At 43.7% G+C, this 25,092-nt stretch overlaps 2 protein-coding genes across 3 annotated transcripts in view; one reads left to right on the top strand and one right to left on the bottom strand.

Moving 5' to 3' along the window:
* Nucleotides 1-25,092, bottom strand: part of oc90 (otoconin 90) — a 433,801-nt gene that overhangs the window by 39,386 nt on the left and 369,323 nt on the right. The gene's annotated exons all lie outside the window — the stretch shown is intronic.
* Nucleotides 1-25,092, top strand: part of basp1 (brain abundant, membrane attached signal protein 1) — a 47,419-nt gene that overhangs the window by 6,101 nt on the left and 16,226 nt on the right. Inside the window, exon 2 of one of the 2 annotated variants that reach the window (XM_061043655.1) lies at nucleotides 6,209-6,297. The exons of the other annotated variant lie outside the window; for it this stretch is intronic. The gene's annotated coding sequence lies outside the window, so the exon portion shown is untranslated. The remainder of the gene's footprint in view (nucleotides 1-6,208; nucleotides 6,298-25,092) is intronic. 2 annotated transcript variants of the gene reach the window in all.

Below are 25,092 nucleotides of genomic sequence, written 5' to 3' on the forward strand. Positions count from 1 at the left end.
ATGCTGAAGTTGGAGTCACACAGTGCAGCAGAGGTTTGTGTGACAATCTTTTTAGTAAATCTTCATTTCCCGACAACGTGGTCCCTCTGCCGCCCCCGCAGTTTATATGTGACCGTCTTTTTATAGATGTTGTAAAGAGTCGGAGTGTGTCTGGGAACACTTGAGGTCATGTCCTCTGTGCTTCCTCGGGGAAGTTGGTGTTTTTTCTTTTAGCCAGCTGGGGGGATGTGATTGGAGTTAGAAAATGACACAGAGGCACATTTTTAAACTCTTTATATGTGATTTTTCACACTTAAATATAATATAAATCAAGTATCTCCTCTGAAAATAACTCTGTGAGTCATGACTGTCTACAATGGGTGTAACACCCGAGTCCCACTGTCTGTGATGTTTTCAGAGTTATCAGAGTCCTATCTTCACTTTGTTTACATCGCCCGGACAGCCGGCTGACTCCTCCCCTCGTGTATAAAAGTTGTTTAATTGAGGGACTAGAGAAAAGAAGAATAACATACTGTACTCACTGCTTAACTGTGTTTCTAGATCACGCTCATTTCAGGTAAATTTACATGCAGTGTGAAGATACGAGCAGAATAAAGATCGCTAGCATTAGCATGCTAACACAACAATGCAGCACGAGTTGTTTTGGTTTCATGCTGGTGCTCAAGGGCGACATCTGCTGGATCAAAAAATCACATATAAAGCCTTTAAAGACTAAAGCATTCGTCGTTTTTTGTTATGTAAAATCTTCAAATATCACCACATTTTACAAGTTTTTCTGCTCCTCCTACAAAACAGACTCAGAAAAGTGAAAACTGATTTTAATTTAGCTGTAAAAATTCAATCAGAACTGTTCCTGTCCAGCTTTCAGTGTTCTGGAAATACACCATCGATGTCGTATTCCGGCATCTACAGAAACCAGGAACAACTCAGAAGCATCAACAGACTGTTTTATTGGCTGAATATCTGCAGAGGAGCCGAGGTCAGCTCAACATAAACACTAACATGACTTCAAGAATGCTAATTTCTGTTGTTGACTCGGGGTCCGACGTGTCTCACAGTCGGTGTTTGTGCTGCAAAAAGTGCAAGAAAACAAAACTGAATTGGAAGCGTCGGCCGGCCCCTCCTCGTGTCCCCCCCCCCCCCCCCCCCCGCCTGCTCCGGGTCCCTCCGGAGGTTTTCGGCGGCAGTGCAACATGTCCTCGTCCTCGCCAGCTCTTTCACCATGAGCGCCATCTGTCACATCGCGCCTCGTCGTCTTCCAGGAAATTACAGCTCACCCCAAACGCGACAACGTTATCTGGGGGGGGGATGGAGTCGGCAATCTCGGCTCGCTCTCAGCTGAATCCCAAAAAAATCCACTCAGTCACTTTCTCTCTCTTTTCGTCTGAGTGGAGTTCAAAACCGTTAAGCGGGCGGCGGATAAAGGGACAATCCGTCTGTATTTCCTCCACTTACCTGTCCTCTTATCTGAGGACGACACAGAGTTCATACCCTGATAGCTTTTATAGTTAATAAATATATGTGTCAGTTTTCAAAAAGTGGCACCTAAAAGGAACAAGAGATATCACTTTGTCAAGCAGTAACCTAATTATAATGTTGTTATAAAAATCAATAAAATATAAATTATTAAAAAAACAAACAAACAGTATCCTTGTTTTTTATTTCAGAGCAGAAAATCCTGAAGAAGGCCAAAATAAAAAAAAGGGACATTCCTCTCATGATCTCACGGTTCTTTTCTGATATTTTTAGCAACAGTTAATAATCAACTGCAGGAATTCTGGATAACAGATCAGTGAAACCCTCGATAACAGCTCACAGTCTAATCTTCTGCTATCAGTGAGCTGGGCAGCGGCCATCTTGTTTCAGCCCAGCGGTGCAACAGAGCACAAGAAGCACACCTTCCTCAACCCTCCCCTCCCCTCCTCGCCGTCTCAGAGTTTCTGCACGGTCTCTGAAACGTTAGCGGTGTTTCTCTCTCTCTATCTTGAAACAAAGTCAGAGTCATCGAGACGAGGACAGAGAAGGTGCGACAGAGTTCACACTCCGAGGTGCTCGGCCTTCCTCGGGTTTTGTGTCGCAGTCCCAGATCTGTCAGCTCCCATCAACCCAGAGACAAACTGAGGACGAGAGGAAAATTACAGGAATATCTCAGACAGTGTGTTTTTTTATTCTTAAAGTGCGACATGTGATCTCGAACACCGACGGTTTAGAGTCGATTTCAAGTATCAATCATTTCTTCAACGAGAAGCAACTTGATCAGATTAAAGGAGCTGGTGAATGACCTCTTAAAGGCCGGTTGGTCATTTCCTCCAGATTCACTTTTTAAGATGTTGGTGTAAATTGTCTTTAGGTCCTGACAGAAATTAATAACTCAGGTTCTCTGAAAAAGGAACAAAGAAAATCCATCATCTGTATCAGTTGTAAGTCTGTGTCTCTGATTATTCATATATGCGATTTATTAAAGAGGACATATTATCCCCCTCCTCCACCTTTTCTAACAGTCCCCTCCTCCACCTTTTCTAACAGTCCCCTCCTCCATCTTTTCAAACAGTCCCCTCCTCCACCTTTTCAAACAGTCCCCTCCTCCATCTTTTCAAACAGTCCCCCTCCTCCATCTCTTCAAACAGTCCCCCTGTGGTCTAAATGAAACATCTGTGCTGTGCTTTGGTCAAAATATAACATGAATCAAGCACCAGAGGAGGTTTGTGACCCTGTATAAACCAGCTCTCTCAGAACGCTCCGTTTTGGTGTGTGTGTCTCTTTAAATGCAATGACCCCCCTGAGTTTTCCCAGAAGACATCACTCCTCTGTAGAGAGAATAAAAATGGTGGACCTGCTCAAAAGTTTTGTTCTAGTCTGGGGTTGGAGTCCATGGGTGGAGATATCAGGGGAGGGGAGGGGATTTTTTTTTACCAGAATCCCACTGTGACATCACAAGGAGAGCAAATTTGAAACAGAGCATTTTTCTCTGTGTTGTAAGACTTATGCAGACCACAAACAAAGGACTGGATGGTTTATTTCACATGTTGTGGGTCAGTAGACTCTCAGGTTACACAGATATATGTTCACAAACACTGTAGAAGAGGATTTTTCATAATATGTCCCCTTTAAGATCAGTTCATTAGAAAGCCTGTCATTAATTAACCAACATCATTACTAAAAACATGAAACAAAATGAACAAATGTGAATCAAATATATATTTCAGTTAATGGTAAATACTCTGTTCACCCCCTCGAAAGACGGCTTAAATTGGCTTTAATTCTGAGTTCAGTAAATCCTGATGAAAGCTATTTATTTGTTCCTTTTGTTACAATAAAAGTCATTGTTGTTGAATTTAGAGTCTCCTACATCTTACAACAATTTGGCCCTCTGGCTGTGAGAGTAAGACCAAAGTGTCCCCTCCCTGCGTATTCTTTGTACACTTAATGTTTTTGAACCCACAACAAACTTGGCGTTGTTTAAAAGGCGAGTCTCTCCCTTTGCTTCTTGCTCCGCTGTAAACCAGTTGATACCAGAAAGACCATTAGAGGCCGTCTAGACTGTGTGCCCTCAGTGTATCCAGCCTGCCTGCGTGGTGCTGGATGATGTACGTCTCTGCCCTCTCGCTCCCCCCCGCCCGCCCCGCCCCCCTGTGGCTCTTTTCTGGGGTTAGCTGGAGTTTAGAGTCGACTTTGTCCTGTCTCCTCGTCTCTCTCTCTTTTTGTCTCTGTCCCACTGTTGTGGCTGGGGACAGCGGACGCCAGCCACCTCAGATTCTGCTCCAGTGGTGTCTGGCTGCAGGCTGCCAACGCGCTGGTGACAGGGGTCATTCAGACAGACGCTGAGAGGGCCGGTTTATTCCAGCCAGCCAGTCGTACAGACAACTGGAGGAAAACAAGGCTGCACGGTCTCCTGCTAATACGTCTGTAAGAAAAACATGCACTCTGTGATTTGAGAGCACCGCCTGATGCAACGTTTTCCCGCTGCGTCTCGGTAGTCCTGTGTCTGCTGCCGTTGTCAGGTCACTAGCACAGTTTCCCGTCTTCACCTCATCCCAGATCATTTATTTAACACCTCTGGTGACGTCGTGTCCCTCCAGAAGAGACGGATTGATAGCAGAGCGAAGTTGTGTTCACATTTTAGAACAAAGTCCAACACCAGCAGGAGGTGACGCAATAACCGAGGTGCTACTTTTGATGACATTTTAAAGGACTTGAAGATGCATCTTAATGTGTAATAAAAAAAGTATGTAATGAAATACTCGTTGATGACTCCTGCTGTCCTGTTGTTTGTCAGTTTGAGGCATAGACTGTGTAGAAAAATGGGCGTGTCTCCACCTTCAAGAGAAAGTGAAGCCAAGTCATTGCTGCCATCTTGTGCTGCTGAGGCAAAGATCCCTCAGATTGGCACGGTCTACAGCCATGGGCGTCTTAGTGTGTGTGGGGGGTTGGGCGCCTCAGAGACAGGCCGATCAAATTTTCCATCATGTGATTGTTTTTCTACTGTCAGTATACAGTTCAGGTATATTATTAAAGCTGCAGCAGAAAGGCCGGGATGAGATTTGTGCTCAAAGGGAGGATCTTATTTTTCACAGTGTACGTTGTGTTCACTCAGGTGAGCTTGTATTCAAATGTACCAGTCTGGAAATGAACGCTGGAGGTGTGAGGCGTGGATGAGAGACGCATACAGATACTGCAAGTTTGTTAAGTTTTTTTAGCATTGGACAGTAGCCCATGCTAAACTAGATAACGTCTTGCAGCTTAAGTACGGCAGAATGCTCCAATATGTTTTAATTTGATGGATAATGAGAAATTTCAGGGGACAACATTTGAATTCTCGACCCCATTTGGGGTCACGACCCAAAGGTTGGGAAGCCTTGTATTGTAAATTGGAATTAAGGTCCTGACACACCAAGGCGATCGCCGGCTGTCGGTCCTAGTTGGACCGTGGCTACCCGCCGGCCCCCGTCCGCCTTTCTATTGGCCGTTTCCACATGTTGAATCGGCGTTGGCGGTCGGTGAGAGGAATCTCTCTGATTGGCTGTTGGGAGGTTTCATTTCTCTCCAGCTCTCCTCTCAGGTTCAGTAAAGCGGTTTCTCCTTATTTCTCTCCTCCTCCTCTTCTTTTCTTTTTCCACTAAAACACAAAGAACTGACAACGCCAGCGCCATTTTCTACTTTTTATCAGACATCATTCTCCATTGGTAGACGACCTATAATACGAGTGTTGAGCGACAGCGGTGTGAAAATGGTCTTCTGATATCATAACAACGGACTACCGCCCCCTGCTGGCATGGAGAGTTATTTCCTCTCATGAGCAGAACGTACGTGGTGGTTGACCGTCGGCTGTAGTCTTTGTAGGCCACTAGTTCTTTGCCGTCTGCTTTGTGTGTCGGGGCATTTAAGCGAACAGGTGTAAGTTAAATATGCATCATATTGGGAAGTAACTGAGAAAAATTCATGACATTATTTAGCTGTTTGTGGTTTTTAATATCAGGCAACTTTCTTGTTTCTATAACATGGATTTTCTTCTGTAAGAGAATTATATGGAAAACAATTTCTGCCTGAAAGACGAAGCTTTAAAATGCCAAAAGTCGTGTAAAATACTGTGAGTGCACAATCTGCAGTTATTGAGCCTAAAGATGCAAAAACAACTGAAAGGCCTTTAAAATCCCAATTTCCCATCAGAATCGTTACCATTCCCAGAACCTTCTTAGAAATGTCACTTGGCTCTTGATCCGTTCTGAGAAAACCTGCTCGGCTCTCCAGTGCCGCCCTGCAGAGATATTGATTGATGTTGGACCGTGCCGTGTCTGGCTCCGGGTGAAGCTGGGGGCCTCGGGGATCCGTGCAGACAGATGGGAGAGGGGATGGCGAGGGACGCTGGGACGGCAGAGCTTGCTAGTGGTGGACTTAAAGCTGCAGCGCTATTGATTGACACAAGAGATAGAGCCGAGCTGAAAGCAAGACAAAGAAAAAAAAAAGAAATGCTCTCGTCTGAAAGTATCCCCCGGGTGGTTTTGGTATAGCCAAATGGAGCCTCCATGCCGATGTGATACGTGCAGATTAAATCTACCTCGATAATATTTGCAGCAGTCTCAGTGGAGACGGACAGCGCTACAGGAAACAGAAGATAGGCAGTAATTAGACACATCCCATATCTCATGCTATCACGCAGAAATAATCTACCTCCCCGTCTGACTCACTTTTATACTTTGTTCATTTCAAGGTTGCAGTAACATTGGCGAGATATTCTCCAGCGTTGTTTGAAGTGCTGGCACGCTAAGAAGTGTAATACTTTATCCAAGACTTCACCGGGTAAGATGCTCGACATTTTTTAAATTTTTTTTTAAAGAGGATATGAAGAAAACGATTCATTTCACAGGAAAGACATTTTTTTAATTGTATGCAAAACATTAAACCTGAGATATACAGTAAATCAGAATTCCTGTATCAAAGTCAGTAGTCTGAGATTGTTTTAAAGTCTTGTTTTCCTCTAAGACCGATGTCGTACTTGTACATTTAAAGGAAGAAACAGAGATCTGAGTCTGATCATCTGAGATTTAAGGCTTAATTCTAATATCGGGGTCAGCATTCAGAGTTTAGGAAAGAATCAGAGATAAAAATCTACGCTTGAAGAAAAAGTTTTAGGCTTAAAGGTCCAATCAGTGAGATGTGTAGAGAGTGAGATGATAAAGGTATCTTACTATCTGATCATTAAGGAAACATGTTGAAGTGCTGGCTGCTCTGACAACAATGCAGCAGCCAGTATGTCCTCCTTCTAACTTTAGATTCTGCTCCTGAATGCTCTGGATTTGTTTGGACCAGAGAAGGTAGGCGCTTTTAAGGCGACCCCCCCACACGGCCGTTTTGGACGCCCCTCGGTTTGTCAGATATGAGAGCAGTTATCAGGTCAACAGGTGTTGCAGTGATGGAAGCGGGTCAAGAGAAGTGGTTCAGATAGAAGTGATTGTACCCGACCTAAAAAGCCTCTGCATGTTTCTAATAAGCTCCACGAGCAGAAACGTGCTCAAACTAGGATCAATATTGGAGATGCTTTTGAAAAATGGAGAGAGGTTAGAACACAGAAAGGTTTACAGACCCATGCAGAGCTGGATAAACACTGAAGCTTCAGAGTCCACCACATGGTGACCTGAGTGAGCATGGACTCTAGAGAGGAGGGGGGGGGGGGGGAGACAGCTCTCTACAATGTTTAGAATTCAGACTGCAGTACATTTTAAACACTAGGGGGCAGAGTTATATAATGGTCCTTTAAGTCCGATTTTTAAGACATAAAAGTCAAAAACGTATTCTTGATTGAGCCAAAAGTTGGAGGTTAAAGTGTTAATCTGAAACATAATTCTGAATTATGAGTTTAAAGTCTGAATCTTGGATCAAAGTTCGACCTTGTAGATTGAAGACAGCATTCAGACATTGCAGCAAGTTTTAGAGGTTTTTTGCAGGCAGCAATCAAAAGATCAAAAAGGCCGCAGAACAGAAGAACTAACAGGGGAAGGAAATATGATGCTGTTGTATTTGCTGAGAGCTGACATGGTAACGCTGTCAGAGGGATGTAAGATGTAAGATGACTCCCTTTTGGAAACACCACAGATCTTCACTGCGACCATCGACTCCAGAGCTGTTGTCTGTTGTAGAGACCCGCTCGAGTCTCCACGAGTCAGAAGAGTTATAAACAAGACTGGAAACAGCTCGTTACCGTCACACTGCTCGTTTATCGTCTGCAGGGAAGCTCGAGACATTCTTCACAGGTTGCTGCAGACGTATTTTGTGAAGAAGAAAACTAATATAAAAACAAAGAGTTCAGTGACCGCGGCAGGATGATTGGTTGAGAGAGGCTGTGACAGAGTCGGGTTGGATTAGGGATAAGGAGTAAATCAGCTGATCACCAGAGCAGGGAGACGGAGGCAGTGGTAGAGAGGGAGGGGCTAAATTGAGGGAAGAAATGGAAGAAATGTGTGAGAGAATATAACCAGTCTTCTTCCTGCTTGAATTTACGCTGAGATCCATTAGCAGCACGTCCACAGGATCCTGTTTGTGCATGTGTGTGTGTTTCAGCCGGTGTGTGTGTAGCATGTCTCAACAACAAGTGTAAAACTTATTTCCCCTCATGGGACTAAAAAAGGACATCATCTTCTTTGTGTTTAGTAAAGACTTGAAATCCTATCTGCTTGCTTTAGACTGACACATCTCTGTATTTGATGAGCTCAGTCTGTAATTACATCATGTTTGTAATATTGCTTACCATCGCTGTTAAACTCACCCTGAACACCTGCTTAGGATTGTCAGGTATTGTTTTCTATGTGTGCTGGAACAGGACAGCTGTGTTTGCACCCTTTCTCTTCCATGCAGCAGTATTTGTTTTATGCATTGTTTGAATACTTTCCCCTGTTATTGCAAACACGTCAACTCCTCAATAATCCTCCACGAGTCCACATGAGTCATCATCACCACAATGACAAACTGCAGGCAGTGCTCATTATTATAAATCCTGCTTTTAATATGACTGTGCTATTAATTAGAAGACCTGCACCTGCGTGACATCCTGTATGGTGCAGCATTTTTCTTTTCTTGTTGTATTTACCTGAGCCAGGTAAATACAACAATGAAGGCGATACGAGCACATCTGCAAGTTAATAAACAGCTTCTGCACTCGTGATGACATCAGAGTTTATCTGTTATTCAGGAGGATTTGTTTTGCATAACGACCGCACCAAAGGTACATGAGGTTGTGTGCACAGGTTGAACATGAATAAGTAATCCCAGTGTGTGGGCTCGGGTGATTCATTTTTTTTCCGCGTTCTTGAGACAAAAATGTCAGATTTCTCCCGGCCCGCCCAGGCGGTCGGGGGGCCTTCTCATTTAGATTCAGCAGCGCCTGCCAGGAAAGATGCAGAGACGAGATCACGATTCCTTTTGAAAGCGTGCAAAGCGAGTACTTGACAGCACTTGAAGTCTCCTGTCTTAACAGCATGTATCTGAGGCTGTGTGGCGGCAGCGCTGTGTGTTGGGGGTGGGTTTGGGGGATTATTGGCAGGAGCCTGTGATGGAGTGGAAGATAGAGCCGGCTGTCACAACAGTTTGAGAAGAGTCCTTTTGAAATGACAGAGAGCACTACTACATCCACGCTGCATCGTCTCCCACTCCACTCAGGGTCCATTTTGATTTGTGGTTTATGATGTGCACTTTATTGCAGCTTATCTTACATGTACTGCGCGCACTCCCACTCAAAATGGCTGCCGTGCGGACTGATCAGGATGGATGCCACACGCTGCTGTGAGGCCCTCAGCAAAGATCCGACAAATAGCAGCTTTTCAGTGTTGAAAAACGGTTTGAAAGACATTAAAGTCCGACACTGAGACTGCTCACTAGCCTGTATCTTCCGTCTCTGCCGAGAATGAGGAACAAACTTAACATTAAAATGAGTCATTGTGATTCAAAGAGGCATTCAGACTGGATAATGAGGAGGCACATTTTGTCAGGACAAACTGAGGAGAAAATGAACCTCACATTAGACTGAATGTTTGAGTTAAGTCATTGATATGCCGACGACACCCTCCTGGGCTTTTAAACAGTGGCACAATTACATCAACACTGCTGTTGGTCTGGATGGTGTTTTCTTGTTCTGTATGATAAATGTTTCATTTCATTCAGTCTGAATTCCTTTGACCCAAAAAGTTCAGACAGTCCAAAGTTTGAAGGAGCAGTATGTAACTCTGACACCTAGTGTTTAAAATGGGTACTGCAGTCTAAATTCTAAACATTATAGAGAGCTGTCTCCCCCCCCCCCCTCTCTCTAGAGTCGATGCTCACACAGGTCACCATGTGGTGGACTCTGAAGCTTCAGTGTTTATCCAGCTCTGCATGGGTCTGTAAACCTTTCTGTGTTCTAACCTCTCTCCATTTTTCAAAAGCATCTCCAATATTGATCCTAGTTTGAGCACGTTTCTGCTCGTGGAGCTTATTAGAAACATGCAGAGGCTTTTTAGGTCGGGTACAATCACTTCTATCTGAACCACTTCTCTTGCCCGCTTCCATCGCTGCAACACCTGTTGACCTGATAACTGCTCTCATATCTGGCAAACCGAGGGGCGTCCAAAACGGCCGTGTGGGGGGTCGCCTTTAAAGCGCCTACCTTCTCTGGTCCAAACAAATCTCACTTTATCATTTCACTCTCTACACATCTCACTGATTGTGCCTTTAAGGATGGAAAATGGCATCACAAATACAAATCGTTTTACAAGCAAGGCGGATGTCACTTGCTTCATATTGCTAAATTGACCTAATTTCATTTTACTACATCTTTCAGTACTGTTTCTGCAAAACTGACCTCAGAGTGGAACCTTTCTGATCGTATTTGAGGTGTCACTGCGCCGCCATCTTTAGGAATGACAATGGTGCCCCAATCTTTTTAGAGTCATATATCCAAACAATCAGCCACTTATTCACCACGATAGAAAAGCTCCAGTATGTCTTCCAGAGGAGAAAGTATGTCGACTGAAAGCCCTCAAACATTTAACACTAACAAAGACAATACACAACAGCTGATCCATGACACACATGGTGTTCCTGTAAGCCAAAACAATACTGGTCATTGTGTGGGCGTAGACTGCTTTCAGTAAAACAGCGAGGGAGCAGACACCGGGCTCTGGGAGGAAGTGAGGACGGTTTGTGCTGTTGGGATGACTAAGATTTTTGACGAGACCATTCCTTCATATAAAGACTGTGACTGGTCAGAAATAACTGAAGGGGTTAAAATGCGGCTGTCATGCACTGTGTCAGGTGCTACAATAACACACAATTGATCCTAGATTTCTCTGTTATTCCAATGAAGCCAGCGGTGGGTGTTGAACGGCTTCCCAGCAAGACTTCCTTTTCTGTTCGCTGTTTACGTCACCAACGTAAGCGCCGTCATTTCATGGTCAATAAAATCCCAGAGAAGCGTCCATTCATCTGTTTGTAGAGACCAATGAATCTTCGGCGACCTCTGGTGTTGAAAAGTGAAGAACCGCAGAAGTGCAAAATCCTGCAGTTCCTGGAGTGTCCACTAGAGGCTGGCTGCAGAAGCACAGGAAGTCACATACACACCCATTCTAAAAAGCCTGTTTTTACAGCAGAGATTAACATGTTTACAGCCTGGTTCAAAAAACCAAATAGGTGTGATTAGCTCATGTCTTGATTGGCACACACTGTACGATGAAGGATTTGATGAAGGATAAGGCACGTAGTTGACTTGATTGACAGATGGGGGCCGTGTAGCGGTTTGAGACTTAAAACCCGCCTCAGCTCCAGCTCTCAGCGTTGTTAGGTCTCTGAACGAGACGTTACAACTGCCGACGTATCAGAGCAAAGCATGGAGCAAAGATGTAGGACACACCCTCCCTCAATCAAATGTCGCTGCGACTTCAAACAGAGCCGGCGGGTCTTAAAGAGACAGTAGCTGAAATTAAGCGTTTCAGGCAGAGGCTGAAATTAGGGATTTCACTGACGCCAGGATCAGATAAGTAAGGAGGTTTTTGAGCAACACATCTCACAACGCTCCTCAACGGGAGTCCCAGACTGACATCATTAATGGTGACAGTGAGAACAGTAGATCTCCTTTAAGATCCTTTGTTGAGATGCTTTTCAAACTTAAACCCAAAGAAGTTGTTAAAGCGTCAGAGCCTTCAGAGTGACTTTGTCACAGCAGGTCATCCCTTCAAATATAAGATGAGTCACTTTAGGCTTCACTGCCGACAGAATTCAAATGATGAATATTCAACCACAGCTTTTCACAATAAAGGCTCAAAAACAAACCAAAAAGTAATCTCAGCGGTTTGAATCATCAGTGAGTGTTAAGGAAGCACAATTATCGTATAAATATAATCATTAAGATACACTCTGCAGCACAGATTTACACATTTGTTTTTGTTTTTTACAATGAGATGCAATTTTATTCCTTTTTTCAAGTGGAGTCCTTCACCGGCTGAAGGACTGTTTGGATGAATAATTTAAGGGAAAAGAACACACAGTCATTGATATGCTGCAGTCACACCGGGCGCTGATTTGCATCCCCATGTGCAGACGTCTCATTATTCTGTGGCATTTTTCGATTATTTATATTCCACACATTACCGCCGAGACACGACGTTTCACTTTTTTGTATTCCTCTTGGATAAATGAACGCAAAATGTCGAAAATTATTGCATAAATTTGAGGTAATTAAGTCGATTGCTGACCATTTACGGTAATAAATGCCACACAAAGCGGAGCTTCTTGCACAAATAATAACATTAAAAAAATTTTAAAAAACGAGGAATGCATAATATGTGTCGCTCCCTGAAGCGCCATCCGCTGGGAGCCTTCGAGATTCAAATCCAGCTCGTGTGTTTGCTTCCTCTTTGAAATCAGGAGACAATATTAATAAAATGGTTTTATAAATAAATTGCTCTGGCAGATCCGCTGGTATGAAAACACCGGGGTTGTTTTGGCTACACTTTGCAGCACTCCTAATTGCGAGGGATTCAGAGCTCTTTTGACAGATTGAGTGGACTGCAGTGCAGTGCATGATTTAGTAGACGGAGGGGCAGTTTGCCAGGGTGAAAAACATTTCAGAGGGGTTGGCAGCATCGAGCGCTGCACTCAAAGGAGGGAGGCAGCGGGGCAGCTCAGTGCCTCAGTTTCTGCTGTCTACATATTTTGGTCCAATAGTCAGTGACATGTAGCTGAGTTACTGTGTGGGTGTGAAATTGACTCATTCTAAGGGTTGAAACGGTTCACTGGGAGGTCAGTGCTACATTGTTCATTTATTAATCATTTGCACATTTAATCTGCCTGTGGTCATGTCCTGCTCAAGAGGTCACAAAATAAATACTAAGTTCACTGATTTGTTTACTAAGCAGAAATTTTACCGCAAAAGGGACGAGCTGCAGAATAACTTAAAGCAGGTGTGTGAGGAGAAGTTGGTGAGAAAGAGGTTAAATCAAACAATTGTGCACAGAGTGTGTAGGCGGCTGCTTTTATAGAGACTGGAGGATTTATCCCAGGTGCTCCCTGTCAACTAGAGTGGTCAGCCACGCCCACTAATTACATGAACCTGCAAAACCATACAGACTTAAAGGCAGGGTTGATAACTTCCTCCAGATCCACTTTTTAAGATTCTGGTGTAAATTGTCTTTAGGTCCTGACAGAAATTAATAACTCAGGTTCTCTGAAAAAGGAACAAAGAAAATCCATCATCTGTATCAGTTTGTAAGTCTGTAAAAACTTCAACCAATGTCTGCCACGAGGTACCAATCTGATGAACCAATCACACGCCTCCCTGTCTCCCTGCTCGAGACATGAGACGACGTAGTTTCTACACAATGTAAGAGATAAGCTGAGGTCCACTTCTGGAGAAATGGCGCTTGTACATGTAAGTGAGGGGGCGTGGCTTTAGAGGGAGCACAGAGGGGAGGGGGTGCAGACGGGGCACTGAGGGAATGCTACTTTCAAAATCATGCTAGTTTTTGAAATGAACTTGAATGAACCCCATGAATACAAGTCACGGTGTGAACAGGAAGCCGTTATGGGCACAGATCGACCAGCTCCTCTCCCGCACGTCCACCTCCAGACGCAGCGAGACTGAAGAATCTCATCAGACGCTTTGTCACTCTTAACGGGCCGAGCAACCAACCAGAAGAAATGTCGTGTCTGTGAGGCTGTCTGAGCTCAGCGGTGCAGGGTGTCACATCTATTTGTCTGCTCACCCTCTCTCTCTGTGTGTGTGTGTGTGTGTGTGTGTGTGTGTGTGTGTGTGTGTGTGTGTGTTGGCAGTGTCAAAGCCCAAACTAAGGGCTTGTTCTGAACTTTACCTCCCTCTGGTCGTCTCTGAAGGCTTGACCACAGTTTAACTGAGAGCTGTTAGTGTGGTGGTAATTATCTCCACTGACAGTGACATGCTTCACCCTCTGTAATTTGATACATGACATTAAAACCCACGGCAGGCGTGGAATTACCCGGGAGTCTGACATTTATTTGACCATTTATTCAATGACGCTTCCTTTAGGATACGTCTGCCACATTTTTCAACCTGTTACGTTCAAATTTCTAGCAATAACTGTTTGTCATGGGTACGTGAAACAGGGTTGATACAAGATGTGTTTGAGGATGTCTCGTCTGATTCTAAGGCCTCGTCCACATGTAGGCGGCCATTTTTTAAAACGGAGGTTTTTTCTGTGCGTTTTAGCCTTTTGTATGCAAACTGCGTTTCACTGAAAACGCACCTTTTGTAAAAACTCCTTCCAGGGTCAAGATTTTCAGAAACTCTGTTTAAGGTGAAAAGAGAGTTTTAGTTCTTGTAACGTCACGCTGTGCGCCCTGTTTCTCCACCGTTTGACGTCATTGTGCGACGCTGTCACTGTTTTTTTTTACATGAGATTAGTGCGATGGCAGACGTAACCAAACTAGCACTGGTGCTAACGTTGCTAACTGGACTTTTTACATGCTCACACACAGCTACTCCCCCACTATGTTGACGAGCAGAGGCGCCTAAATTGGGATACTTTATAAAATGAAATGGTCGTTGCAGAGGAATGGCGAGAACATGTTCGTATATCGAGGACATCGTTGTTGACCTGGCGAGCTCATGAGCAGTGACAGTGGTTTTTTGCGTTTTCATGTGGACGAAGATGTTTTTGAGAACTTTGATGTGTGAACGAGTTTAAAGTCTCAAAACCAACACTCGTCCTCTTTTCACTTCATGAATCATGTGAGGAGTGATTCATCATTTCATCCAGTTTAAAACTCAGAGAATAAAAGAGGTCTATGATTGTATTCAGAGGTTTGTTTTTCCTCAGATTTAAATCTGATGATGGTGTTTTCAGGAGGAAATGTTCTGTTTCTAGTGTCCACGCTCTACTTTGAATTCCCAGAGACCCCTTTGATTTCCCCGAGGACGAGTCCCCCTCTGAGGACTCTGCTGCTATTTTTAGGAGAAAACCGTTCGGGGAATGTGCTCGTCTCTTTAATTTTCATAAAGAGGTAAATAAATGCTTAAGTGCTTTTTTAAGAGCCGCTCTCCTCTCTTAAAACTTACTGTAATCTTTTATTGGGGGAGGTCGGCAGTTTATCTCTTAACGTCGTTATCTGAAACTCTACCATAAGAAATGTTTGCGCTTCATATTTTCGGAGGATGTGAACGTTTCTTTCACTGTCGTATCAAAGTTCATCGAGTTCATGATAAACTGGGACAGGAAGAAATACGAGCGCGATGGAAACGTATGGGCTCACATCCAGAGTAAACAGTGGAAATCACATAAACCAAACAACGAGGCAAGAAAGCAAACGGCTTAGCGGCTTCTTTTCTGCAAATTAAACTCAGTTTGTTTAAAGCTTTGTGTTTTCACTTGGGGAGGGGGAGGGGGAGGCTGACAGCCAACATCAACAAACACACTGGACAGTTACACTTTATCCCCTTTATTTCCGATATTTGGATTGAATATTGAAAGCCATTGGTGTCGACCTTTCCACTGCTGCTGCTGCTGCTGAGCTTTGTTCCTGTCAGTCTGCAGCTTTGAGTTAAAAAAGGAGAACTCCTCCTGCTGCTGGTTGCTGGATTCAATCTGAATCAAAGATCTTAAAAGTTCTGAATCAAAGATCTTGAGTGCAGAGCTGCTTCCTGAGTGACGGCTGAAGCAGGATGGAGAATAAAGACTTTTGCACACTAAGTCCGTTTTATTGTCTGAGATTGACGCACGTTAAATAAGCAAAACGATCTCACTTTGGCCATCGTAATTTTTTTGCAACAGGTTTGATTTTCTGCGTTTTGTGTGTGCATGTGTAGTGTCCCTACCTCAAACATACTGTCTCAGTTGCATACTGGATCAGTTTCTTCAGAAAAGTTGGTTGCTCTTCTTTTTTAATGTGTTGTTCCAGTTAAACTAGCAGCGTATCAAACAGCACCACTGACTTCCTGAAATACACCTGTGAGCCATCGGGATAATTCTGCAGCTCCTTCATCGACAGGTGAAGCTTTCCTCACTCTTGTTTTCATGTAGACCAGGGGTGGGCAACATGGCCCAACCCTCAACGTGGCCCTCAGGTCAATTTTTTACATATCAATTAATTGGAAACATGAAGAAAAACATGACAAAATCTGCCATGAAATCATGAAATCCAGAAATATGTCCATGATAACGTTTGATCACTGTGACATGTTGAGTTCAATTTTTGACAAAATTGACTGTAATTGTTTTTGGAAACTACAATTTGCCCCCCTGGCTGTGAAAATTAAATTAATGTGGCCCTTGCTGTGACCAAAGTTGCCCCAATCTCTGATGTAGATGGACCCCCGAGATCATCTTCTTCACTGAGTATGAGACATTCTTTTTTCATATTGCCCATTTTCAGAATTCATAGAAAAATAACCGCATCAGACTCAGAGTGCAAGGTGTCTTTTTTCCAGATTAGGGATCCAAAAAACGCATCAGGTCAAATTGGAACCAGGGCCCGCCCACTAGGAGGACTAAAGCCCCCGTACATGGGGCGAGAGCACCAACCACTAGGCTACCGGCGCCCCGCCTCTAAGCACTGTGGTCTTAAATTAGCCCCTGAGTTGTAGAGATTAGAAACAGTAATGGGATCAATATATCTACCCTCACTGGGTAAAATCATTTCCTGCTTTTCCTGCAACACGTTTACCTTTAAGAGAAAGTTTCCAACCCGAGTGGTTTCAGCGTTTCATTGAAAGGTCTCGGATGGATTTCCCTGCAGATCGGTTGTGTCTTCGGGAAAGCTCCATGATGAGAATTTAAATGGAACTTCTGTCGGGCGTGAGCTCGGCTCGGCTCCTGAAAGTTGCCTTTGTAACGATAGAAATGATGTGTGGGAAAGAAAACGCAAGAGGAAAAGTGAGATAACTCACAAAGCCTTCAGAGCACAAGTGAAGTACTTTTTGGTTATTGTTCCAAACTTTTAACATTCCTCCCTGACGTTCCTCCAAGGTCTTTTTTTTTTTTTGGTTTCTGTCACATCAAGAACACAAGAACTTTTATGACCTCTTTGACCTTTACCAAACTGTCCTCATTCTGCGGCTGCATTTAGAAGGGCATCATCTAAAAGCCTTAAATGTAGACGGGGATGTAGATTTGTCGAGGCCACCGGGTGACACAGAAGCGGGCTCTGCTGATAGGTGGACCGCTTCAAAGCAATCCAGAGACAAAGACAAGAGAAGGATGTAACATTTAAAGGCCATACAGCCCTAGAGAGTCCTGAGGTCGTTTTCAGGTGAGTGGTCATTTCGTTGACGGGAAAATTGGGGCAAAATGTTTTTTTCTCCAAGACAAAGAGACACTATGACGAGATAGAAATAGATCATTGGTGATAAAAACTCAGTTGAAATGTGAGTTCAGTTTTGGTTAACCAGATGAAGAAGGTTAGAATGTTAGTGGTTGCTGTGCGACTGTCAAAATACAAGTGGGAGAGAGAAGAGGTGTGTGTGAGCTGCCAGGCACAGAGCAGGAAAATGAGCGCCGCCATGAACAACACATCGCAGGAGAACTGCAAGATCACGCAGGAATACAAAGAAAAAACATGCAAGCAACATGTTGGAAAATACGATCAGGGTTTTCTTGTCTTGACTTCCTGTCCGGGGTCGATCTATTCTGTCCAGCTTGACGTGAGCATGCAACAGGCTCCGTCAAAATGAGAAACAGGAGCATTCCCTAAAGTGGAAGCTAACGGTGGCGTTTAGTGTGCGGCGCTGACAGACCATGCCGAGTATGTGGAAGTTGGAAAGTTATTTGAAAGGTGAAACCTGTTGCTCTTCTGTGCCATTTATGAGTTTTGGTTTCCTGCTCAGGTGACAGCCGATGGACTCTGACGGGACCTTTTCGATAACTTACCTGCCTCGCTGTCTGAACCGCCCTGACGTAGTAAACACCGCCCATCTGGCCCTGCAGGCAGATCATAACAAACACCAAACATGGAGTGACCCTGAGCCTGAGCTGATGAGAGAGAGAGAAAGTAACTCTCTCTCTCAGGAAGAGTCCTTGACTAATGTTGATGGGTTGAAGTCTGCTCAGTATCTGCTGTGTTTGAAAGGATTCAGAAGATTAAAAACGTGGCCACAGGTTATCTACGGCTTCAGAAGCAACACCACAAAGAGAGGGAAAAGAGGCTCCTCAAGCTCAGCTCGTCGGGCTCATTCATGCGTCCAGCAGGGACTCCCGCCCAGCGGCGTCTAATAGAGCATATTCTACATCGCATGTCTTCTCACAAACAAGTGCTGACTCATGGAGCGGCCTGAAGCTGCGGGATGTCAGCAGATTCAACATCAGGGACCAAATCCTGCACAGTTAGAACCCGGTGAAAAAACATCACTCTACATTTATTCAAGTTGTTCTTTTTTTTTCCTGGGGATAATTCTATAAAATATTTCTTTAAAGGATCAGTCAGTGAGATGTGTAGAGAGTGAGATGATAAAGGTATCTTACTATCTGATCATTAAGGAAACATGTTGAAGTGCTGGCTTCTCTGACAACAATGCAGCAGCCAGTATGTCCTCCTTCTAACTTTAGATTCTGCTCCTGAATGCTCTGGATTTGTTTGGACCAGAGAAGGTAGGCGGTTTAAAGGCGACCCCCCACACGGCCGTTTTGGACGCCCCTCGGTTTGCCAGATATGAGAGCAGTTATCAGGTCAACAGGTGTTGCAGTGATGGAAGCGGGCAAGAGAAGTGGTTCAGATAGAAGTGATTGTACCCGACCTAAAAAGCCTCTGCATGTTTCTAATAAGCTCCACGAGCAGAAACGTGCTCAAACTAGGATCAATATTGGAGATGCTTTTGAAAAATGGAGAGAGGTTAGAACACAGAAAGGTTTACAGACCCATGCAGAGCTGGATAAACACTGAAGCTTCAGAGTCCACCACATGGTGACCTGTGTGAGCATCCACTCTAAAGAGGAGGGGGGGGGAGAGACAGCTCTCTATGATGTTTAGAATTTAGACTGCAGTACCCATTTTAAACACTAGGTGTCAGAGTTACATACTGCTCCTTTAAGTACAGAGAGGATTTTATTTTCTGTAGGTTAAGACATGAGACACTGCGAGTCCCCCCCCCCCCCCCATTGCTCTACCTTACAGGCCAAACTTAAAGTTAGATGATGTCAAGTAGTGTTATCTTGAAACTATAGGACGTTGTGTAAGGGTGGAGTATGTTGGCTTTATCTGCACTTCACCACTGGAAGTCTAAACTGTTTTCATGCCTGTTCCTGCCGCTCCTCAGACATTTTTAACTCTGCTATCTCTCGAACAGTGAATGTTTGGTTGAGTTTACATTTTGTGCTGCAGGGCCCCTTCTTGTTTTCTTTATGGTAACCTTGAGGCTGACGGATGGCTCTGTGTGTGTATGTGTGTGTGTGTGTGTGTTTTCAGTGTGTGAGTGTTAGCAGAGAGCGGGGCGTAGGCTGGTCAGAGGTCACATATTTCTCAGACACACTGTCCACAATCCTCATTAGTAAACAGTGTGTGTGTGTGTGTGTGTGTGTTTATCCATGCAGTTAGGGAGCTGAAGTTGGTTTGTGTGCGTGCATGTGTGCATGCTCGGTGTGTGTGTGTGTGTGTGTGTGTGTGTGTGTGTGTGTGTGTCTGTGTGTGTGTTTTCATGTGTGTTTAGGTACATGCGTCAGCAGTGCTTATGTGGCCTTCTGAAGAATTACAGACTGTCACACTGAGGACTGGAAATGGCTTACACTGTTTGGATTTAATCACTCCCCGTCCTCAGTAACATGCAAACACTCACACCTACAACCCCCCCCCCTCCCCACACACACACACACACACACACACACACACAGAAAATATTAAGCCTTAGCTGGAGTTCTTTAAGTCTGCATTCTTCCTATTGGCCATCAGGTGGCGACTCCACAGATAGCACCATAGAAGTTTATGATAATATGAACCCAATTCTCTGGTGATTAATTCTCTCAGTAAACATTTCCCCAATGAGTGTGTGGTCTCAATCTTTAGTTTCAAGTCTTCTTCATCACAGCATGCTGTTGATTTTGTAAATGATGGCCCCATTTAGAGTCAAATACACAAACAGTCAAATCAGGGTACGTTTCAAAGCGTGGCTACATTGAACTTGGCAAGTTGCTGCTTTTACTTTTTTTTAAGTTTGGTATTTTGTGGCCATTTTGCCTTTACTGGAAAGAACAGCTGAAGAGAGACAGGACATGCTGGGAAGAGAGATTGGGGGACGACATGCAGCAAATGGCAGAGGTCGGATTCGAACTCACGGCCACTGCGATGAGGACTGTAGCGTCTGTACATTGGCTGTGCGGCGATGTGGTGCCCCGCTGCTGTAACGTTTTAGTTCAGTGTGATTTACTAAAAGAGAGGATGTTTTTGCAGCTAATATCACCATTTATTACAAATGCAAATCCTTTTAAAAGTTAGTGTCAGAAGAAAGCATTTGTCTAACACTTTCCCTTCTCTACTCATACACAAGCGTCCACATATTGAAGAAATATAATACGTTTTAGACGTTTAATAAGAAAAAGGTTTAAAGATGAACAGGAGAAGACAGACATGTTCCTGGCTAGAGTTGAATTTTTTGTATTGCATGGTCAGCATGTAGGTCAGCCAATCAGCCTCTAAAAAGCCTCCTAAAAAACAACATTGTATAAACTCAGAGGGACATCATTTGTGTTGTGATTCACTCTGTCTTTGTTCAGCGAGTGCATTGATCAGACAGTCTGTCAGCACAATGGAAAATCCTTCCTCTAACATCTGTACACTCACTGTTGAATTATTTAGGACAGTCAGGTCACTGGATTCCCTCCGCTTCCTGAGACAACCGCTCAAACTCTAACCTAAAATCACAGTACACGTGTAACCCCAGACCTGACAGATATTTTAGAATCTCTGGTTTGACGCTCTTATAGCGATTGAACAAGTCACAGCACTAATGCTCCGATGAATGTACCCAAATTACCAGGCACAAAACAGCTGACAAAGTTAGCAATTAGCAGTTAAAAAAGGTAAAACATCCAGCAGATTAACACTTGTTTTTTTAAGGACTGTGTGGATACCAAAGTCGAGTTAAAAGAGAGTTATTATTGTACTGGGAAGGCCACAAACCCGACCCCAATGGGATGATTGTGATGCTCTGTGACTCGAGGATGTAGAAGTTGGAAAATGTTTGCAAAGTCGAGCAAAAAGTGGAGTTCAATTTAGAACTGAAGCCAGTGAGCTTGACTGAAAAATAAGTGTTCTGTTGATTAGCTTAAATACCTGTCGCCAAAAAACACACCAAAAACCCAACAACTACACCGGTTTGGGGCCAAGTGGTATGACCAACTGGGCGTCGGCCAATCGGGTTGATTATGGACCCTCGATGTCGATACAGGTAGAATGTCGCCAATTGGGATCCATCCAGCAGCCATGTTTTCTTTCTAAATTGTATGCCTAATTCTTGTCCATGAATATAACCCATATAAGTTCCATTTGTTTGCCCTAGTGGGCCCATCATCAAACCACTTAAAAGCTCACTTTGAGCCACCTGAATCCAGCTTAACCCAGGCAGGACACATGTAGACCCCACTCGGATATGGCGGCTGATGCAGTTGCTTTAGATGTTAATCCTTTAATCCTGTACAAAAAAAGTCTTTGAAACCGTTAAGATTTATTTCTTATGAATTAAGTGTATTTGTTATGCCCATGGTTCTGGCAGGTTGACAAACAGATTTTCTTTCGGGAGCCACCTTGGGAATGGATGCCGGCCAAAGAGCAGCCCATTATGGCATTAAATGAAGTCAGGCAGAGTGGACGGCCTTAACGTCGGGCAGTGTTTGTGCATGTTAACATTCGTCTTGGGAGTGCTGAGCTGAAAACCCCACCAATCGAAGTTCTTAACTGGCTGTGAATTTCAACAGAGAAGGATAACTAGGACACGATTATTTTTCTCCCCAAACAACAGAAAAAGTCACAGATTAGGAGTGAAAACCTAATGAAAAATGATGATTTATGTCTTTTAATATAACATATGAGTCATGATGGTTGAGGGTTAGAAGTGTGGCCGTTTTTGGCATTGAGTTGTTTTGCAGTGCATCAGTCTAACAAGATCTTGGAAGGCTCACATCCTCTTTTTATTTGTTGGTAAAAACTATATTCATCCCATTTTTCTAAGTTCTGAGACAACTTAATGTGCCAACAGAAGTATCCTGATAGAAACCAGGAATCAGTTGCTATGGTTAATATGTTATCAAACGTACTTTACTGAAGTGCATCTTCACTTACATACAGTATGGATATTTATCATCATCATGTGGCGTTTGTGTGCGTGACCGCTAATGACGAGATTGCGGCATTTCATCTTTAACAGGAAATGTAACAAAGTTTGATTACTTGGGATAAACACAAATAGGTAAAGATCCGCACACCAAGGAGCTCCCGTTTAAAGGATTTATTGACAAGTGATGTTTCGAGCCAAAATGCTCTTCCTCAGACTTTTTTCCAACCAAATCCGCGATTTAATTCTGAGGCTGTTGTGTTGAATATGTTTTTTAATTAATTGATTCTAGTGGAAGCGGCTGGATGTTTGGCAGCCCAATGAGTCCAAATACAAATTTCCCCAAGGGGACAATAAAGTGTATCGTATCATATCTTATTCTGCTCAGGAATATATACTGTATGTGTCCATATAAACCTACTGTATATCGTGTGTTTACACATCAACTGCACACAATGACAAAGATCTCTCCATTTTTCAAAAGCATCTCCAATATTGATCCTAGTTTGAGCACGTTTCTGCTCGTGGAGCTTATTAGAAACATGCAGAGGCTTTTTAGGTCGGGTACAATCACTTCTATCTGAACCACTTCTCTTGCCCGCTTCCATCGCTGCAACACCTGTTGACCTGATAACTGCTCTCATATCTGACAAACCGAGGGGTGTCCAAAACGGCTGTGTGTGTCTTAAAAGCGCCTACCTTCTCTGGTCCAAACAAATCCAGAGCATTCAGAACCAGAATCAGTTAGAAGGAGGACATACTTGCAGAGAAGCCAGCACTTCAGCATGTTTCCTTAATGTCTGATCATATAGTAAGGTCACTTTATCATTTCATTCACTACACATCTCACTGATTGATACTTTAACTTTTAAATGATAACTCTAACTATTGGTTTCCCAGGAAAAAAAAGCCCTGATGGTCCAATGAGTGACAACAAGCAGCTAATTAACTCTGAATGATCCAATCTAAAGAGTGATGTATGGACACGTTGCGTTGCATGTCTCCTTGTTTGACTTAGATAAAGAGGAAACTCCATGTACTCTGTTGTAACTCGGACCTGTTTGCTCTGTAAGACCTAACTTCCTCTCCATATGGATTGGGTCCATATTTACCTCTGAAGTTCATGTTTGTTCAGGGAGTTCACCTGTGCCTTATCTTTTCATTATTCTATATGAGTCAATACAGGGGTCAGGTAGTGCTGCTTACATGATGCTGACAGAAACAGAGAGCTGCACCTGTCACAAAGACATATCTGCACTCTCAGACAAGTTTTATTAGAGCCACAAACCGTCAACCGCAATGCATATTTTTATGAGGCTTAATGTAAATGTCACTGACTTTATGTTTTACAGTTTCTATAGTCCTCGTTGCAGCGGCTGTGGGTAGCTAGATGGATAGAGGAAAGGATGGATGGATGGATGGATGGACTGATAGATGGATGGATAGATGGATGGATGATAAACAGATTATAGGCAGATAGCTAGATGATAGATGGAAGGATTTAGAGAAAGAAGGATGGATGAATGGATGGATAGTAATTTGGAAAGATGATAGACGGACAGCTGGATGGATAGATGGAAGGATGGATGGATGGACTGATAGATGGATGGATAGGATGATAAACGATGGATGGATGGTTAGATGGATGGATGTATAAAAGGACAGACCGACAGGAGGATGGACGAGTTTTATTAATCCCAAATTGGGAAATTGTGAATATAATCAGTAAACACCGTCTGAACGAGGTGTGTGAGGCACTGGAACAAAAAAAAAAACACAACACACCTGAACTGTTGACATGAGCTCACAAAGCTGCAGAGACCAAGCGGCCCTCTCTCTCACTGCCACATCCATCAGGAATGTGCTGAAAGTTCGATGGCGGCTCGATCTGTGGGGTATCCATGCGAGTCACAAAGAACTAAAAAGTCGATGTGTCACCCTGCATATTTCTGAGGATGTATTGAAGAATCCCGTCACCTCTGAAGCTCACAGCTCTCTCAGCTGATAAATCATTAAAGCCTCACTTCATATTTCAACACAAAAGAAGTTCAATCGATGCACATTTTCTGACGGTAGTTCTTCCAAACATGCTCTTCAGGGTTGATCGAAGCGTGTTATGTGTACGGGACGCCTGATGGTGGGAGCAGATTAAAATAAACACTAATATCATTTTAATGTGACGTTTTGATCTGTAACATCGTCGGTGATTTGTGAGGCCATTAAAGGTTGGCCGCGTTTCCTGTGGCGGCTTACAGTTCAGCTCGTCTCGAGCTCCATTAGCTCCGACTCCAACAACAGGTTGTGACGGCTATTAGACTTCATTAAATTTTCCTCACGTCCCAGAGGACCTGCTGCTCGAGTCTGATCGTGCCCCTCCTCAGAGCTTCTCTCTGGGATACAGACTGATGATCAGTCCCTGTGGATCCTGGAGCTCCCCGTACAGCCGTTATGACGACTGATCGATCTAACGCTCTGTAGCAGGTGATGAGTCTCCACGGGCTTTTTCACACATGCACTCCTGAAAATTTATGGACCGTCTGCTTCGAAATCTTCTTGAGTTGACGTCAAAAGGATGCAGATCCGAAATGTCTGATGAAGCAATGGAGTCTGACGCGATAAGGATCGTTTTTGCTCTTTATATCTGATTTACTGTACATCTAAGTTTTTGCTCTCTTTACTGAATATAACCTGGTGTGTTCACACATCACCCTGACTCACTTATAAAATGTACTAGGGGCCTGGTCGGGATGAGTTTGAGTGTGAATACAGGAAAGGTCTGCTCAGGTGGGATTTCATCCAGAAGACTAAAGTTAAACTAAAAACTGATGGAATGTTTGAAGAATTAG

The sequence above is a fragment of the Labrus mixtus genome, chromosome 8 (genome assembly GCF_963584025.1).
Source record: "Labrus mixtus chromosome 8, fLabMix1.1, whole genome shotgun sequence".
NCBI classification, from domain to species: Eukaryota; Metazoa; Chordata; class Actinopteri; order Labriformes; family Labridae; genus Labrus; species Labrus mixtus.